Source organism: Chiloscyllium plagiosum, unplaced genomic scaffold (assembly GCF_037043375.1).
Source record: "Chiloscyllium plagiosum isolate Xiang-an unplaced genomic scaffold, Cpla_swu_hap1 HiC_scaffold_40, whole genome shotgun sequence".
Taxonomy (NCBI): domain Eukaryota; kingdom Metazoa; phylum Chordata; class Chondrichthyes; order Orectolobiformes; family Hemiscylliidae; genus Chiloscyllium; species Chiloscyllium plagiosum.
The window spans coordinates 56546737-56566233 of NW_028270178.1; positions in this window are offsets into that span (position 1 = coordinate 56546737).

The window sequence follows — 19497 nt, forward strand, 5'->3', positions numbered from 1 at the left end:
GTTCAAATGTGGGCAATTGGAATTAGTTGAGTGGGCAGCATGGTCAGCTAGGACCAGTTTGGGCTAAAGGGCCAGTTCCCATGCTCGATCACTCTATGATTCAATGACACTACATTTAAGTCAGTGACACAGTGACACTCCGGCTTACACCAGCCCACACCGCGTCACTGTCAGGGGGACACTCTGGGCTACATCAGCTCACACCGTGTCACTGTCAGGGGGACACTCCGGGCTACAACAGCCCACACCATGTCACTGTCAAGGGAACATTCTGAGCTATACCATCCCACTCCACATTGCTCTCGGGGGACACTCGTGGATAGAGCAGCCTACATCATCTCGCCATGCAGTGGTTTCTATCATTTGATTATCGAAGGTGCAGATGTTACCTACCTGCTTGGTAATGTTCTCTATGAGGTCAGTAATCCCCATCATACACTTGCCCTTTACTATGGAACAGCCCGACCCTCTTTGCCGTGTAGGTAGTCGAGGGCATACCGGTTTTGCTGAGGAGATAGACGTAATTCTAAGAGCATACCCTTACCTCCTGCTAAGTCCAAGCGGTCTCCTTGCCCAAGCGGGTTGGACCACAAATAAGATAGTTTCAATTTTGATGGCTATTAATTCCTGCAGATCCTCCTCAGGAAAAGGTACTGAGAAATGTGTAAGCCAGAAACTGGGCTTTACTGTTACCCAAAGCCATACCACCCCTCAAATGCACGCAGAATACAGGTGAAACTGAACGTTCAGTAGGGAAACCCCAGCCCCATTCCCAGGTAATTGGGCAGGGAATAGTAGTTTTGAAAACTGCCCCTACAGCTACAGCACAGGGATTCCCATTTCATTAAGAACAATGAAGACAGTAACTTTGTCTTGGCTGACAAAAATAATATCCAGGTTTAATTTAGATAATGGAGGGGGCTTCCCAATATGAAGTAGGCCTGTCTTTGCGACTACCCTGAAAGTATGGGTAGTCCGTAGCTGCAAAATATGGTCGCACAGGGCTCTTAGGGTGAAAGCTGTTCAATAAAAAGTAGTTGGTCTTTCAGTAAGAGATGTGATTATTGTCCCAGACTGGTTCCTTCCATCCCACAACTGAGAAGATGGAGGTGCCATTGGGGGTCTCATACTAAGGTGTGTGTCATTAAACACCACAAAGAGCCTGAATATACACAATAACAGAGACACACTCCTCCAGTAGGCTCACGCATGAGATGTGAGGCGCCACAGGGAAGCTGTGGCAGTTGGACCATTGGACCAAGGCCCATGGAATTAACATAGTCACATTCATTTAAGTGCATCCCTATCCTGTACAGTTGTAACAAATTGCATAGGCTTCCCCGGACTTATTATAGGAATTCCACAGGCTAGCAGGTGGGGATAAGTAATAATCAAAGGAAAGATTATATCCAATAAATGCCTAACAGGTATTCCATATTCCGTTGTTGAGATTCAGGAGGGGGATAGGGATCAAAGAGCCCTTTGCTGATGTGAGGGCGTAACAGACCACTTCATGCTGACTGAATATTGTATGATGACTTTGCAAACGCAAATTGTTAGTGAAGGACGACATCTCCCCCTTTCTCTTTTGTGAGGTGCCGATTTAGGCCTCTTTGAGTAGAGGCAATGCTTACGAGGAACACCGAAATGACAACTGAAATCAAACTGGCAAAAAAAACACCTTGACAAGGTAAAGACCATTGAGACTTGTTCTGTAAATGAACTGTCCCATCTTCTTGGTGCAGTTGACAATTGCTGCAGTCATTCTTGGTAACATTCCATGCATCAAAGGAATCAGTTTCCCGGGCACATAAGGACATCTTTTCAGCTTAAACGGTACACAATTTCTGGTTGCTCAGGATCACACAGGTACACAGCCCCTTCTTCAGCACTAATACTGGCGACAACGCGTCCACATAAGTTCGACCTCCATCATAATGGCCGTTCTGCATTAAAGATTAGGGTATGTAAAACAGAAGAAGAATTACGATTCGAAGCATGCAGTTGTATCATCGTAGTCTGGTTTGTTACCAACTGATTCCGTTTCGTCTTCCAGGTCCCCATCGTCTCCACCTCCATCATCACCTCCACCACAACCCACCCCGCCCCGGAAGGGGCTCATCTATTGACCTTGGAATGATGACGGTGAACCCAGGCGGAATGCCCGGCGACCTTAACATCAATCAGGCTGGTGAGGAGAACATGGGAGGGCCCTTGCCATTGAGATTGGAGGCTGTGGCTTGTCCAAATCATGATGAGAATAAAGAGTTGGGATATTCAACAGTTGGGATATTGTTGAGCGAGTGGAGCAACACAGACCTTAGAGTGAAGATCTCCCAAAACTTTGGTCAAAGAAAGAACACAGGAGGACATATGCTCAGTCAAGTGTTTGAAAGGAATAGGGGAGGAGGCATCATTCCAAGGCGAGAGGACAGCTCGACCTCGGATGATTTCGGCTGGGGACAAGTGGGTTTTCCCAACAGGAGTTCCTGGAACAATACCAGCGGCAACACCTAACCCAAGAAAGACCTGTCTCGGAAGTCCATTTGGCAAGTTTACTTTTCAGACTCTGGTCACCATGCTCCACGATCCCTGCAGCCTGTGGGCAATAAGCACAATGAAGTTGGTGGTGGATCCCAAAATGAGAGCATAATTCCTCATTAATATCTCCAATAAAATGGGGGGCATTTTCAGAACGTAGACAAAAGCAACTGTCAAAGCAGGTAATAATCACCTTGAGTAAAATATTTACAACAATTTTAGCAGTAGCGTTGGAAGTGCAGTAAGCTTCTACCCATCAAGGAAAAAAAAACAACAATGACCAAAACATACTTATTGTGCTGACAACTTTGCAACTCAATGAAGTCTTCAAACATCTTGTGAAGTTGGCATTTTTTTGTCAGAGATCGACCCACACTTGTCAATGAATATAGAACATCGAAAGTACAGCACAGAACAGTCCCTTTGACCCACGATGTTGTGCCGAGATTTAATCCTAATGTAAAATATAGTAACAACCTCCGCACCCCTCAACTTACTGCTATGCATGCAACTTACTCTCTGTGTAAAAAAACTACCTCTGACATCTCCTTTATAACTTCCTCCTAATATTTTCAAACTATGATTTCTAGTACCAGTCATTCCTGCCGTGGGGAAAATTCTCTGGCTATTGACTATCTGTTCCTCTCATTATTTTGTACATCTCTGTTTGGTCTCCTCTCTTCCTCCTTCTCTCCAGAGAGAAACGTGCGAACCTATTCAACCATTCTTCATAAGGCAAGCCCTCCAGTCCAAGCAGCATCCTGGTAACCATCTTTGCACCCTGTCCCAAGCCTCTGTATCTTTCCTATAGTAGGGCGACCAGAACTGGACATAATATTCCAAGTATTGCCTCACCAGAGACTTGTAGAGCTGCAGCAAAACCTCACAGCGCTTAAACTCTATCCCCCTGTTAATGTAGGCCAAAACACCATATGCTTTCATAACAACCCTATCCACTTGTGTGGCAACTTTGAGGAGTATATGTACTTGCACACCAATATCCCTCTGTTCCTCCACACTGCCAAGAATCCTGTCTTTAATCCTATATTCAGCATTCGAGTTCCACCTTCCAAAATGCATCACTTCTCAATCTGCCATTTCTCAGCCCAGCTCTGCATTCTATGTCGCGCTGCAGCCTGCATAGCCCTCTATACTATTAACGACATCTCCAAACTTTGTGTCATCTGCAAATTTAATAACCCACACATCAACCTCCTCATCCAAGTCATTTGTAAAATCTACAAAGAGCAGAGGCCCAAGTACAGAACCCTGCGAGAGCCCAAATAACACTGGCAGAATACTCTCCATCTACAGCCACTCTCTGCTTTCTGTCCGCTAGCCAATTCTGTATATACCTGTTTAATGCCTGGAAACAGAGTGTTGCTGGAGGGTTGTCTGTGTATGATTAATGGTCGGTGATCGGGTGATGGTGCAGGGTTGTGTGTGTTTTCTGTACATATCTGTTTAATGACAGGAGACAGACTGGTGGTGGTCGAAGGTTGTGTGTGTATTTCTGTGCATACCTGCTCAATGGAAGGAGAATAGGGTGATGGTGGAGGGTTGTTTGTGTATGTGTTACTGTGCAGCTCTGTTTAATAGCAGGAGATAGGGTTATCGTGGAGGGGTGTGTGTGTGATTATGTGTATATCAATTTAAGGACTGGAGACAGGGTAGTGGTAGAGGGTTATGCGTGTGTATTTCTTACTATATCTGCTCAATGGCAGGAGAACAGGGTGGTGATGGAGGTTTGTGTGTGTGTTTCTGTTTATATGTGCGTAATGGCAGGAGACAGGGTGGTGGTATGTGTGTTTCTGTGTATATCTGTTCAATGGCAGGAGACAGGGTGGTCGTGGACGGTTGTCTGTGTGTTCCTGCATATATCTGCTTAATGGCAGGAGGAACGTTGTTCATGGAATATTGTGAGTGTATGTGTGTTTCTGCGTATATCTATTTAATGGCAGGAGACAGGGTGGTGATGGAGGGTTGTGCATGTCTGTGCGTTTTTGTGTATATCTGTTTAAGGGCAGTAGGCAGGGTGTTCGTGGAAGGTTGTGTGTGTGTATTTCCGTGTATAGCTGTTTGATGACAGGAGTCAAGGTGGTGAAGGAGGTTTGAGTGAGTGTGCATGTGTATTTCTGTGCATATGTGCTTAATGGCACGAGACAGGGTGGTGATAGAGGGTAGATATCTGTGTTTCTGTGTCTAAGTGCTTACTTCAAGGAGACAGGGTGGTGGTGGAGGATTCTCTGTGTTTGTGTTTCTGTGTATATCTGTTAAATGGCAGGAGACAGAGTGTTGGTGAAGGGTTGCCTGTGTGTATTTTTCTGAGTCTGTCTGTTTAGTGCTGGTATTAGGGTGATGGTGAACGGATGTGTATGTTTTTCTCTATTTATCTGCTCAATGCTAGGAGGCAGACTGGTGTTAATGGAGGGTTGTGTGTGAGTGTGTGTTTCTGTGTATATCTGTTTAAGGGCAGGAGACAGTGTGGTGGTGGAGGGTTGTGCGTGCATGTTTCTGTGTATATCTGATTAACGGCAGGAAACAGGGTGGTGGTCGAGGGATATGTGTGTGTTTGTGTATATATCTGCTTAATAGCAGGAGACAGGGTGTTGATGGAGGGTATAGTGTCTGTGTTTCTGTGTCTATGTGCTTACTGGCATAAGACAGGGTGGTGGTGGAGGATTGTGTATGCATTTTCGTTTCTGAGTCAGTAGGCAGGGTGTTCATAGAATATAGAACATTACAACGCAGTGCAGGCCCTTGGGCCCTCGATGTTGCGCCGACCTGTCATACCAATCTGAAGCCCATCTAACCTACACTATTCCAAGTGCGTCCATATGCTTGTCCAATGACTACTTAAATTAACTTAAATTTGGCAAATCTACTACCATCGCAGGCAAAGCATTCCACACCTTTACTACCCTCTGAGTAAAGAAACTACCTGACATCTGTCCTATATCCATCACCCCTCAAATTAAAGCTATGCCCCCTCATGCTCGCCGTCACCATTCTTGGAAAAATGCTCTCCCTGTCCACCCTAACTAACCCTCTGATTATCTTATATATCTCTATTAAGTCACCTCTCAACCTTCTTTTCTCTAACGAAAACAGCCTCAAGTCCCTCAGCCTTTCATCGTAAGACATTCTCTCCATACCAGGCAACATTCTAGTAAGTATCCTCTGCACCCTTTCCAAAGCTTCCACATCCTTCTTATAATGCAGTGACCAGAACTGTACACAATACTCCAAGTGCAGCCGGACTAGAGTTTTGTACAGCTGTAGCATGACCTCATGGTTCCGGAACTCGATCCCTCTATTAATAAAAGATAAAACACGGTATGCCTATTTAACAACACAGTCAACCTTGGTGGCAACTTTCAAGGATCTCTGTACCTGGACACCGAGATCTCTCTGCTCATCTACACTACCAAGAATCTTACCATTAGCCCAGTACTTTGCATTCCGGTTACTCCGACCAAAGTGCATCACCTCACACTTGTCTGCATTAAACTCCATTCGCCACCTCTCAGCCCAGCTCTGCAGCTTATCTATGTCTCTCTGTAACCTACAACATCCTTCGTCACTATCCACAAATCCACCGACCTCAGTGTCGTCTGCAAATTTACTAACCCACCCTTCTACTCCATCATGCAGGTCGTTTGTAAAAATGACGAACAGCAGTGCACCCAACACTGACCCTTGCAGCACGCCACTAGTAACTGGACCCCAGGATGAACATTTCCTATCAAACATCACCCTCTGTCTTCTTTCAGCAAGCCAGTAACTGATCCAAACTGCTTTATCTCCCACAATCCCATTCCTCCACATTTTGTACAGTAGCCTTCCGTGGGGAACCTTATCGAACGCCTTGCTGAAATCCATATACACCACATCCACCGGTTTACTCTCATCTACCTGTTGGGTCACTTTCCCAAAGAACTCAATACAGTTTTTGAGGTACGACGTAACCTTCACAAAACCGTGCTGACTATCCATAATCAAATTATTCTTTTCCAGATGATTATAAATCCTATCTCTTATAACCTTTTACAACACTTTACAAACAACTGATGTAAGGCTCAGTGATCTGTCATGACCAGGGTTGTCTCTACTCCCATTCTTGAACATGGAAACCAAATTTGCTATCCTCCAGTCTTCTGGCACTATTCCTGTAGACAGTAACGATTTAAAGATCAATGCCAAAGGCTCGGCAATCTCCTCCCTGGCTTCCCAGAGGATCCTAGGATAAATCCCATCCGGCCCAGGGGACTTACCTATTTTTGCACTCCACAGGATTTCTAATACCTCCTCCTTGTGAACCTCAATCTAACCTCGTCTAGCTGCCTGTATCACAGTATTCTCCTCGACAACATTGTCGTTTTCTAGAGTGAATACCGTCGAAAAATTTTCATTTAGTGCTTCCCCTATGTCCTCTGACTCCTGACACAACTTCCTATTAATATCCTTGGATTGGCACTACAGTTACTCTTGTCATTCTTTTATTCCTTAAATACCTATAGAAAGCCTTAGGGTGTACTCTGATCCTACCCGCCAACAATTTCTCATGTCTCCTCCTGGCTCTTCTGAGCTCTCTGTTTCGGTCTTTTCCGGCTACCTTATAACGCTCAAGCGCCCTAACTGAGCCTTTACATCTCATCCTAACATAAGCCTCTTCTTCTGCTTGACCAGAGATTCCATTTACTTCGTAAACCACGGCTCCCGCGCTCTACAGCGTCCTCCCTGCTGACAGATACATACTTATCTCGGACACTCAGGAGCGTTTCCTTGAATACGCTCCACATTCCTAATGTGCCCAACCCCTGCAGGTTCCTTCCCCATCCTATGCTTCCTAAATCTTGCCTAATTGCATCGTAACTGCCGTTCCCCAGCTGTAAATTTCGTGGAAGGTTGTGTGTGCGTGTGTGTATTTCCGTGTATAACTATTTGATGACAGAAGACAGGGTGGTCAAGAAGGTTTGAGTGAGTGAGTGTGTGTGTGTGACTGTTTCTATGTATATGTGGTTAATGACACGAGACAGTTTGGTGTGTGTGTGTTTTTGTGTATGCCTGCCCAATGGCAGGAGGCAGGGTATTCATGGAGTGTTGTATGGGCTTGTGTGTGTGTGTGTGTGTGTGTGTGTGTATGTGAGTTTCTGCTTATATCTGTTTCATGACAGGAGATAGGATGATGGTGGAGGGTAGATTGTCTGTGTGTCCGTGTCTGTGTGCCTACTGGTAGGGGACAGGGCGGTGGTGGAGGTGTGTGTGTGTGTGTGTGTGTGTGTGTGTGTGTGTGTGTGTGTGTGTGTGTGTGTGTGTGTGTGTGTGTGTGTGTGTGTGTGTGTGTGTGTGTGTGTGTGTGTGTGTGTGTGTGTGTGTGTATCTGTTTAAGGGCTGGAGACAGAGTGTTGGTCGGTTTGGGTGTCTGTTTGTGTGTTTTATTTTCTGTGTATGCCTGTTTAATGGTAGGCGATAGGGTGGTGGTGCAGGGTTGTGTGCGTGTGTGTTTCAGTGTATATTCGATTAATTGCAGGAAACAGAGCGGTGGTGGAGGGTTGTGCGTGTGTTTCTGTGTATATCTGTTTAATGGCAGGAGACAGGGTGGTCGTGGAGGGTTGTGTGTGTGTTTCTATGTATATCTGTTTAAGGGCTGGAGACAGAGTGGTTGTGGGGGGTTGTGCGTGTGTTTCTGTGTATATCTGAATAATGGTAGGAAACAGGGTGGTGGTCGAGGAATGTGTGTGTGTGTTTGTGTGTATATCTGTTTAATGGCAGGAGACAGGGTGATGGTGGAGGGTTGTGCGTTGGTTTCGGTGTCTATCTGTTTAATGTCAGGAGGCAGTATAGTCATATTGGGTTGTGTGCGTGTGTGTTAATGTGTATATCTATTTAAGGGCTAGAGACAGGGTGGTGGTGGAAGGTGCTGTGTGTGTGTTTCTGTGTATAACTGTTTACTGGCAGGTGGCATGTTGGTGGTGGAGGGTTGTGTGTGTGTTTCTGTGTATATGTGCTTAATGGCAGGAGACATGTTGGTGTGTGTGTGGTTCCTTTGTATACCTGTTCAATGCCAGGAGACAGGGTGGTCATGGAGGTTTGTGTGTGTGTTTCTGCGTATTTTTATTCAATCGCAGGAGACAGTGTGGTGTTGGAGGGTAGAGTGTCTGTGTTTCTGTGTCTGTGTGCTTACTGGCAGGAGACAGGGTCGTGGTGGAGGGTTGCGTATGTATGTGTTTTTCTGTGTATATATGTTTAAGGTAAGTAGGCAGGGTGTTCGTGGAAGGTTGTATGTGTGTTTCTGTGTATATTCGTTTATTGGCATGAGATAGGCTGGAGGTCGAGGATAGTGTGTGCGTGTTTCTGTGTATATCTGTTTAATTCCAGGAGACAGGCTGGTGGTGCAGGTTTGTGTGTGTGTTTCTGTATATACCTGTCTAATTGCAGGAGACAGGGTGGTGATGGAGGGTGGTATGTGTTTGTTTCTGATTATATCTGTTTCATGGCAGGAGACATGGTAGCGGTTGAGGGTTGTGTGTGTGTTTCTGTATATACCTGTTTAATTGCAGGATACAGGTTGGTGGTGGAGGGTGGAATGTGTTTGTTTCTGAGTACATCTGTTTCATGGCAGGAGACATGGTGACGGTTGATGGTTGTGCGTATGTATCTGTGCATATCTGCTTAATGGCGGAAAAATAATGTAGTGGTGTACGGTTGTGTGTGTATTTCTATGTATGTCTGTTTAATGGCAAAGAGACAGGGTGGTGGAGGAGGTTGGTGTGTGCGTGTGTTTGTGTGTGTATATAGGTTTAATTGCAGGATACAGTGTGGTGTTGGAGGAATGGGTGTGCGTGTTTCTGTATATATCTGTTTAATGACAGGAGACCGGGTGGTGATGGAGGGTTGTCTGTATGTTTCTGCAAATATCTGTTGAATTGCTAAATGACAGGAGACAAATTGCTGTTCAAGGGATGTGTGTGTATGTGTATGTCTGTTTAATTGCTGGAGACAGGGTGTTGGTGTCGAGATGTGTGTGCTTCTGTTTATATCTGTTTAATCACCGGAGTGTGTGAGTGTGCATGTGTGCGTGTCTGTGTATATCTGTTTCATGGCAGGAGACAGGCTGATGGTCGATGGTTTTGTGTGCGTATTTCTGTGTATATCTGCTCATTGGCACGAGAATAGAGTGGTGGTGGAGGGCTGTGTGTGTGTTTCAGTGCATATCTGTTTAATGGCAGGAGACAGGATGGTGATGGAGGGTTGTGTGTGTATTTCTGTGTGTACCTGTTTAATAGCAGGAGACAGGGTGTTCCTGGAGGGTTGTGTGCGTGTGTTTCTGTATACATCTATTTAAGTGCGGAAGACAGGGTGGTGGTGAAGGGTCGTGTGTGTGTGTGTTTCTGTGTATAACTGTTTAAGTGTTGGGCACAGGGTTGTGGTGGAGAGATAAGTGTGTTTTTCATTGCATATCTGTTTAATGACAGGAGACAAGGTGGTGGTAGAGCGATGTATGGGTCTGTGTTTCTGTGTATATCCGTTTAATGGCAGGAGACAGGGTGGTGGTGGAGGGAGTATGTGCGTGTTTCTGTGTATATCCGTTTAATTGCAGGAGACAGGTTGGTGATGGAGGGTTGGGTGTGTGTGTGTGTTTCAGTGCATATCTGTTTAATGGCAGGGGACAGGGCGGTGGTGGAGGGTGGTGTGTGCGTGTTTCTGTGTATATCTGTATAATCGTAAGAGACAGGGTGGTGATGGAGGGTTGTGTGTGTTTGTGTTCCTGTGTTTAATGTCAGGAGACAGGGAGGTGGTGAAGGGTTGTCTGTATGTTTCTGTAAATTTCTGTTTAATAGCAGGAGACAGTGTGGTGGTGGAGGATGGTGAGTGTGTGTTTCTCTGTATAACTGTTTAATAGCCGAAGACTGGGTAGTGCTGGAGTTTTATGTGTATATTTCTGTATGTATCTGTTTAGTTGCAGGAGACAGGGTGATCGTGTGTGTGTGTTTCTGTGTATATCTGTTTAATGCCAGGAGACAGAGTTTGGTGTAGGGTTGTCTGTGTGTGTTTTTTTCTGTGCATGTCTGTCTAATGGTAGTTGATAGTGTGGTGGTGCAGGGTTGTGTGCGTTTTTCTGTATATATCCACTTAATGACAGGAGAGAGACTGGTGTTCGTGGAGGGTCGTGTGTGTGTGTGTGTGTGTTTCTGTCTGTATATGATTAATGCAGGAAAAGGGTGGTGGTGGAGGGTTCTGCATCTGTCTGTGTTTCCGTGTATATCTGCTTTAAGGTGGTAGACAGGGTGGAGGTCGAGGGTTGCGTGCATATATTTTTTGTTTATATCTGCTCAATGGCCGGAAAACAGGATGGTGTTGGAGGGTTGTGTGTGGGTTTCTGTGTATAACTGTTTAATGGCTTCAGACAGAGTGGTGCTGAAGATATGCGTGTATGTTTCTGTCTATAGCTGTTTATTTGCAGGAGACAGGGTGGTGGAGGAGGATGGTGTGTGTGTTTCTGTGTATATATGTTTAATTGCAGGAGGCAGGGTGGTGGTGGATGGATTTGTATATGTGTTGCGTGTATATCTGTTTATGGGTCGGAGACAGGATGATCGTGGAGGTTTGTGCGTGTGTGTGTTTCTGTGTAGATCTGTTGAAGGGCTGGAGACAGGGTGGTGGTGGTGGGTTGTGTGTGTATTTATGTATATCTCTGCTCAATGGCAGGAGAACAAGATGGTGTTGGAGGATTGCGTGTGTGTTTCTGTGTATATCTGTATAATGGCAGGAGGAAAAGTGGTGCTCGAAGGTTGTGTGTGTGTATTTCTGCATATATCTGCTCAATGAAAAGAGAACAAGGTGGTGTTGGAGGTTTGTGCGTAGGCAGGATGTTCGTGGAAGGTTGTATGCGTGTTTCTGTGTATACGATGGCGATAGGCTTTCGATGGATTTGACTGAGACAGGGTGGGGGGAGGGGAAATGAGGAAACTCATTTCCGACGCCCCTCCCCCAATTCCCTCCTCCCTACCTTTTATCTTAGCCTGCTGGACAAACTTTCCTCATTCCTGAAGAAGGGCTTATGCCCGAAACGTCGATTCTCCTGTTCCCTGGATGCTGCCTGACCTGCTGCGCTTTTCCAGCAACACATTTCCAGCGCTGTTTCTGTGTATATCTGTTTAATGGCAGGAGACAGGGTGGTGATCGAGAATTATGTGTGTTTGTTTCTGTGTATATCTGTTTAATAGCAGGAGACAGGGTGGTGGTCGAGAGTTGTGTATGTTTGTTTCTGTCTATATCTGTTTAATGGCAGGAGAGAGGGTGGTGGTGGAGGGTAATGTGTGTGTGCATTTCTGTGTGTACCTGCTCAATGGCAGGAGACAGGGTGGTCTTGGAGGGTTGTGTGAGTGTGTGATTCTGTTATTATCTATTTAAGGGCTGGAGACAGGTTGGTAGAGGTGGAGGGTCTAGAGTGTGTGTTCCTGTGTATATCTGATTAAAGGCAGGAAACACGGTGATGGTGGAGGGATGTGTGTGTGTTTCAGTGTATTTCTATGTAATGACAGGAGACAGGGTGGTGATGTAGGGTTGTTTGTGCGTGTTTCTGCGTATATCTGTTTAATGGCAGGAGACGGGGTGGTGATGGAGATTTGTGTGTGTATTTCTGTGTGCACCTGTTTAATAGCAGGAGACAAGGTGTTCGTGAAGTGTTGTCTGCGTGTGTTTCTGTACACATCTATTTCAGGGCTTGAGATAGGGTGGTGGAGGAGGGTAGTGTGTGTGCGTGTTTCTGTGTATAACTGTTTAATGACAGGAGACAGGGTGGTGCTAGAAATATGTGTGTATGTTTCTGTATGTATCAGTTTATTTGCACGAGACAGGGTGGTGGAGGAGGATGGTGTGTGTGTTTCTGTATATATATGTTTAATTGCAGGAGTCAGGGTGGTGGTGGATGGATTTGTATATGTGTTGCGTGTATATCTGTTTATGGGTCGGAGACAGGATGTTCGTGGAGGCTCATGTAAGCGTGTGTCTGTGTAGATCTGTGTAATGACAGGAGATAGGATGGTCGTGGAGGGTTGTATGTGTGTGTTTCTGTTTATATCTGTTTAATGGCAGGAGACAGTGTGGTCGTGGATGATTGTGTGTGTGTGTGTGTTTCTGTGTATATCTGTTTAATCACAGGAGACAAGGTGGTCATGAAGTGTTTTGTGTGTGTGTTTCTGTTATATTTGCTTCATGGCAGGAGATCAGAAGGTGGTTTAGAGTTTTGTGTTTTTCTGTTTTTATCTGTTTATTGACTGTAGGCAGGTTATTAGTAGAGGGTTGTGTGTGTTTGTGTGTGTGTTTCTGTGTATAGCTGCTAAATAACGGGAGAAGGGCGGTGAAGGGTTGTGTTATGTGTTTCAGTGTATATCTGTTTAATGGCAGGAAACATGGTTTTGGTGGAGGGTTGTGTGTTTCCGTGTATATCTATTTAATTGAAGGAGACAGCGTGCTGATGGAGGGTTGTGTGTGTGTGTGTGTGTGTTTCAGCATATATTTGTTTAATGGCAGGAGACAGGGTGGTGGTGGAAGGTTGTGTGCTTGTGTTTCTGTCTATAACTGTATAATAACAGGAGACAGGTATTGGTGCAGGTTGGTGTGTATGTGTTTCGGTGTATCCCTGTTTAATGGCGGGAGACAGGGTGGCGATGGATGGTTGTGTGCATGTGTGTTTTATTTACATGTCAGTTGAACTGCAGGAGACAGCGTGTTGTTAGAGGGTTGAGTGTGTCCATTGCTGTGTATTTCTGTTTAATGGCAGTTGACAGAGTGGTAGAGGGGGATTGTGTGTGTTTCTGTGTATATCTGATCAATAGCAGGAAACAACTTGGTGGTGTAGGGTTGTGGATGGTGCTTCTGTGTACAACTGTTTACTGGCAAGAGACTACGTGGTGGTGGAGGGTGGTTTGCCTGTGCTTCTGTGTATATCTGTTGTGGTTCTGTTCGCCGAGCTGGGAATTTGTGTTGCAGATGTTTCGTCCCCTGTCTAGGTGACATCCTCAGGGCTTGGGGCCTCCTGTGAAGCGCTTCTGTGATGTTTCCCAGCATTTATAGTGGTTTGTCTCAGCTGCTTCCGAAGTCAGGTCCAGCTGTCTCCGCAGCAGTGGCCGGTGTATTGGGTCCAGGTCGATGTGCTTATTGATTGAATCTGTGGATGAGTGCCATGCCTCGAGGAATACGGTGGCTTTTCTCTGTTTGGCTTGTCCTATAATAGTAGTGTTGTCCCAGTTGAACGCATATTGCTTGTCATCTGCGTGTGTGGCTACTAAGGATAGCTGGTCGTGTCGTTTCGTGGCTAGTTGGTGTTCATGGATGCGGGTCGTTAGCTGTCTTCCTGTTTGTCCTATGTAGTGTTTTGTGCAGTCCTTGCATGGACTCCATCATGCTTAAAAATGTGTTGTTGGAAAAGTGCAGCAGGTCAGGCAGCATCAAAGGAGCAGGAGAATCGACTTTTCGGGCATAAGCCCTTCTTCAGGTCACTCCATCAAGTCACATTTCAAAAATCATTTTAATCCACGTCCTCAGACATATAATGAAACATCTCTGTGGGATGTGAACCTTTAGGCTCAGAGGTCGGGGCACTACCACCACTCAACAATAGCCCATAAAGCTTCAACATCATTCTCCTGTGTGTTTGTTCATCAGCTATCTTTGAACATATTGTGACACACCCCCACAACAGAATCGAGAACATCTTTTCCAGAGAAAGTGACACTACCACAAATTCATGGAAGGGAATCGAATCCAGATCTCTGTCCCAGGAGCAGGGGTGCTACCCACTACACAAAATTTAAACCATGCCCAGAATTTGAGTCATATTGTAAGTGCCAGTTTTCAGCTTTATATGGATTTATTAAATTCTGATTAACATTACTGAAAAACACAGGCAACAGTTCTCATTGTTAAACAAATAAAAGGTATTAGCCTAAACTATAGAATGATGAGTGCACGTGCTCTGCCATCGAGATGAACAATGAACTTCTTTAATTGTTTGGCTATGATTTCCAGCTTAAATAGCTATTATCTGTAATCTGCAATATTAGGGTATGAAATCTTGCAGAAACACTCTGCACTAGGAGGGATCTCGAATAGATATCAATACTGAACACCAGAGATGACGAAAGAGCACAATTTATGGCCAAAAAATCACTGGCCACTATTTCCAACCTCTCACGTGGCTTCCATCTTCCTGAAATTATTATGTGATGCAAGGCATTGGTTTACTTTCCAGCCTCTCCTTACCCTCTCCTGCCACTGCTTACACAAAGCAAATCAAGCTCTTGGTCTTTGGTAAACTCAAGGCTTTCTGGAGAGGGGAGGGTCTTTTAAACCTGAAGCAGGAGGGGGAGGGGGCAGTAATATCACTCACTGGGCTGAGGTGTGGCAGTTTGAGTTTAACTTGGATAAATGCGAGGTATTGCATTTTGGTAAAATAAAAAGAGGGAAGGCTTATACAATTAATAGTAGTGCGTTGGTAGTGTTGTAGAAAAGAGGGACCCACAGGTGCAGATCGAATTCACAGAAGTTTGTGGCACAAGGTGTTTTAGGTTACTTCTTTGCTCAGACTTTTGTGGTTAGAAGTTGAGAAGTCATGCTGAGATTGTGCAGGCCATTGATGAAGCCTCTTCTGCAGTACTGTGTGCAGTTCTGTTATTGGAAGGAGATTATTAAGCTGAAGAGGGTTCAGAAGAGATATACCAGGATGTCGCTAGCAACACCTCATCTTCTGCCTCGGGAGCCGACAAACACACGGCATGAACATTGAACTCACTAATTTGCAAATCTCCCCTCGCTGATCCAGATCCCAGATCCAACCCTCCGACTCAGATCCACCCTCTCGTGTGAACCTACCTGTCCATCTTCCTTTCCAGCGATCCACTCCAACTCCCTACCGACCTATCACTATCACCTTCTACCTTCGTCCACTTATCACTAACCTTTCCCCCATCCTCACCCCCACCACCATTTATTTGTCAGTTCTGAAGAAGGGCCCTGCCTGAAACGTTGACTCTCTTGTTCCTCGGAAGCTGCCTGACCTACTGTGCCTTCTCCACTGTCATGTTTTATCTACACTTAATTCTCCAACATCTGGAGTCCCCATTGTCTCTTAGGTACAATTCTCTGTTAACCCCACTTGTCTGTTATAACCCCATGCTGTCTTAAGTATATATACTCTCCAGATCATGGCCTATAAAAGTTCTCTCAATCTCTTACTGATATTGTCATGCCTCAGCAGTAGTTACAGGGTCTATGTTTCCATTTATAAGCAGAGAAGCATGTTGGTGTTCCGATAAACCTCTGGCATTACTTCCATATCCAATGCAGAGTGAATGGTTGCACACAATTAATCTACCAGACTCAACATTCGTTCCCTCAGTCACCCTTGCATATCCAATCCAGACTGTGTAAATGTTACTCATTATTTTGAATTGTAATAAAACAATATTAAATTGAAAGGCGTTGGCTGCAGCTATTTGTTCAGTGACTGTGGTTAATGTCAGTCTCCGTGGATCCTAAATGTGTCACTGGAGGGCTTGCCTCTTTTATTAATTAAGGATTCAGTTCAATGTGTTATCCCATAGTATGAGTGGGAGCATCGCCGACAGTACTAAAGGGATCAGCAGCTCCAGAGAGACAGGGAGGAGATATCAGAATCTGAGAACATTAGACTGGAATGATCCAACAATGGAGAGGAGTTTATCCAATAGTCTTTACTGGCTTTCCCAACCTGGGATGTCATTAGTATGGAGGATCTATGATGTAATGATGGTTATTCAAGCTGGTTACTATCCCATCCTCGCTATAGTTGGTGTTCCTGGTAAGTCATTCTGACTGTCTGTTAAAGCAGAACTGAATTGTTGTTCATGTTATTGAAATTAGGAAATGTGGAAGTGATCGTTTTCAGCTCCAGTGAAAAATTCAATTTCTTAGAAATTATAATGAGCAAATTACTACTTTCAAATGACTCATCAATATGTGAGGAGAAACTCTAAAACTCCATAATCCTTCTAGCCCCGCACAGATCGATATCTCCATATCGTCCCCACTCGCTAATTCTGTCCAATAACACCATCATGATATCCCCGTCTCCTCCTCAGCCACAGTGCACCTTCTGAGTAAACTATCATTTGGGCTTCTGTTAAATCCGGAATCACCTGTTTCAAGCCCCTTCTAACCATATGTCAATCACAAAATAATGGCACTTGAAATGTTTAACTTGTTCTCTGCACAGAAACTGTCTGACGGGAAGATAATGCGCCGTGCTCAAGTCATTGACTCATGCTCTAGAGCCACAGAATAATAATCTGTTAATATGAAGTAAATTGGTAGCATTGAAGTGAAACCATCATCATTAAGTATAAAAAACCAATCGGCGCCTCCGAAATTTTAATTTTGTCTCTTTCAAAGATGTAAAAAGGAGGGCCCTGTATAGACTGCTGCTGCACACCGTCCACCTCTTATACCTCATCCACCGTCCGGACACGCCTTGGCGTGCCCAGTTGCCACCAGGCGGTGGGGATCCCCAGTGTAGGGCTCTCTACGCGGGAGTCCTCCCCCTTTCTCTCGGGGATCTGGGGTGGAGGGTGCTGCACGCAGCAGTCCCCTGCAATCGCAGATTGCGGTGGTTCACGGACTCCCAGCCCAACTGCTTGTTCTGTGGTGCTGTAGAGTCCGTGGACCATGTATATATTGGGTGTGGGCGTTTGCACTCCATTTTTGATTTTCTTAAAAACCTTCTCCTATGCTTTTGGCTGCACTTCAGTCCCACGCTCCTGATCTTTGGGCACCCGGTACGGAGGAGGGAGGGCAGGTCTGAAGACCTCCTCGTGGGTCTGCTCCTGGGCCTGGCCAAATTGGCCATTAACAGGTCCAGGCAGCGGGCCGTGGAGGGGCTCGTTAGGGCCGGCTGCCTGCCCCTCTTCCGCGGTTACGTTAGGGCCCGGGTGTCCTTGGAGAAGGAGCACGCGGTGTCGACCAACACCCTGGAGTTGTTCAGGGAGAGGTGGGCGCCGCAGGGAGTGGAATGCATCATTTCTCCCTCCAATTCTATTTTGATTTAGTCCCTACCCTCCCCTTCACTGTTTTTGATCGCACAGCACTACCCTTTGATGTGAAGGGCAGTGCTTGTCACTGGCCACCCGGGTGTTTTCCTATCTTCCTGGTGGTGGAATTTGAATAAAGGTTCGTGCACTTTGTGTCTTTCACTGTGTCTCACACCTGCACATACACACCATGGGTGCTGGGGATAAAATAAGCGCTCCCGCACTTAGTTGGTAGTGTGGGGGTTAAGAAAAAAAAGGGGAAAAAAAGAGGAAATCAAATAAGCACTACCGCACTTAAAAAAAAACAGGAAATTTTCCCCCTCCAACTCTATTTTGATTTAGTCCCAACCCTCCCCTTAAAAAGAAAATAAAAAGCCCATCGGCTTGACTCATGTCCTTTAGTGAAGGCAATGGGTCATCCTTCGCTGATCAGGTCTCTGTGTGACTGCAAACCCACAGCAATGTGTTTTACTTTTTACTGACCTGTGGAACAGCTGAACCAGCCACTCAGTTCAAGATAGGCATAACATGCTGGCCTGACCTATGAGGGAGGAACAAAAGGAAAGATAGCTCCCTTCTTCTGCCTGTTTCCCATATTCCTACAGCTCATTTCCATTCATGTGATGACCATTCCTTATTTCAAGTGCACTCTTTCTTAGTCTTCCTCTGAGTGTGATGTTCATCTCCCGTAGCACCTCTGGTGTTGACTTTGTTGATGCTCACATATAGATATTAGGAGCTTGAAAGTTCCACGTCAGGCGCAGTGTAGCGAGAAGAAAAGGCTTTTTACGCCAGAGGAAAGAAACGGAGGTGTCTCAGTGAGGAAAATTAATTCTTGTGATCAAACTTGAGAGTGTTGTTGAGGCAGTCTTTGGGACATTGTGGACAGGTTTTCTTTCCTTTATAAGAAATAATCGCCCTGCCACAGACAGACTGCAAAGGTTTTTCACCAGGCTAATCCCTGGAATGTTGGTAAGATGAGGGGTGAACGAAGATTAATCTTTAGCGCTGTGAGAGAATAAAAGATGATTGCATTGAAACTTAAGGGGAATGGACAGTCTCTCATGATGTTCTAAACAGACATTGATACGGTGATAAAATCCATGGCTTGTTTTACTCGGGTTACAAGAGCCTTTGAGGACGTTACCCTCACCCTACCCCCACTACCTATATCAATAGAGAGAGAGAGAGAGAGACAGAGGGTCAGAATTTGAATATAGTGCATTTGGTGTGTGTGATCCTAGACTGAACATCACGTTTTCCAAAATCCTGACAGCAGCCACAATACCTTCATTCTAAAACAGTTAACTATTCCCATCATCTTCTGACCTCCATGGAGAACATGTGTTTGTTTACTCAGAGAAGGACGATGCCTCTTTGCGACTTGATACAAAACATTTGCCTTCCCTCCTCTCTGCCAGTAATCCACTTTAAAGTAGCAAACATTCCACCGGCAATGGACCCATGAGGAACCTCGTAGATCCATCCATGAGTGCAGTCTCTGCTCCATTGGTTTATCATATTGGAGCATCAATGACACCCTCCTGTTCATGTATAACTATCTCATGGGGCTGAATGGAAGTCATGGAACAGGTTCAAGGGTCTGATTGGGCTATACCTGATCCTGTTTAACAGCTCGATGTGCTGACCAGACCCCTTCTCTTCCTGTGGAACAAGCAGGAGTATTGAATGGGCTGTCACTCTTCTCTTCAGTAGTTTCAATGGGCTGAATGGCTTCCACCAGCTTGATATGTTGAATGAGCTCCTCTTTTAACTGTGTCTGACAGCATTGTTACATGAATGTTACCGACACTTTAACAGCACAAGCTTGAATGCTGTCCGGGTCTTACTGAACACATACACAGGCTGCATCAGGAGCTGATGG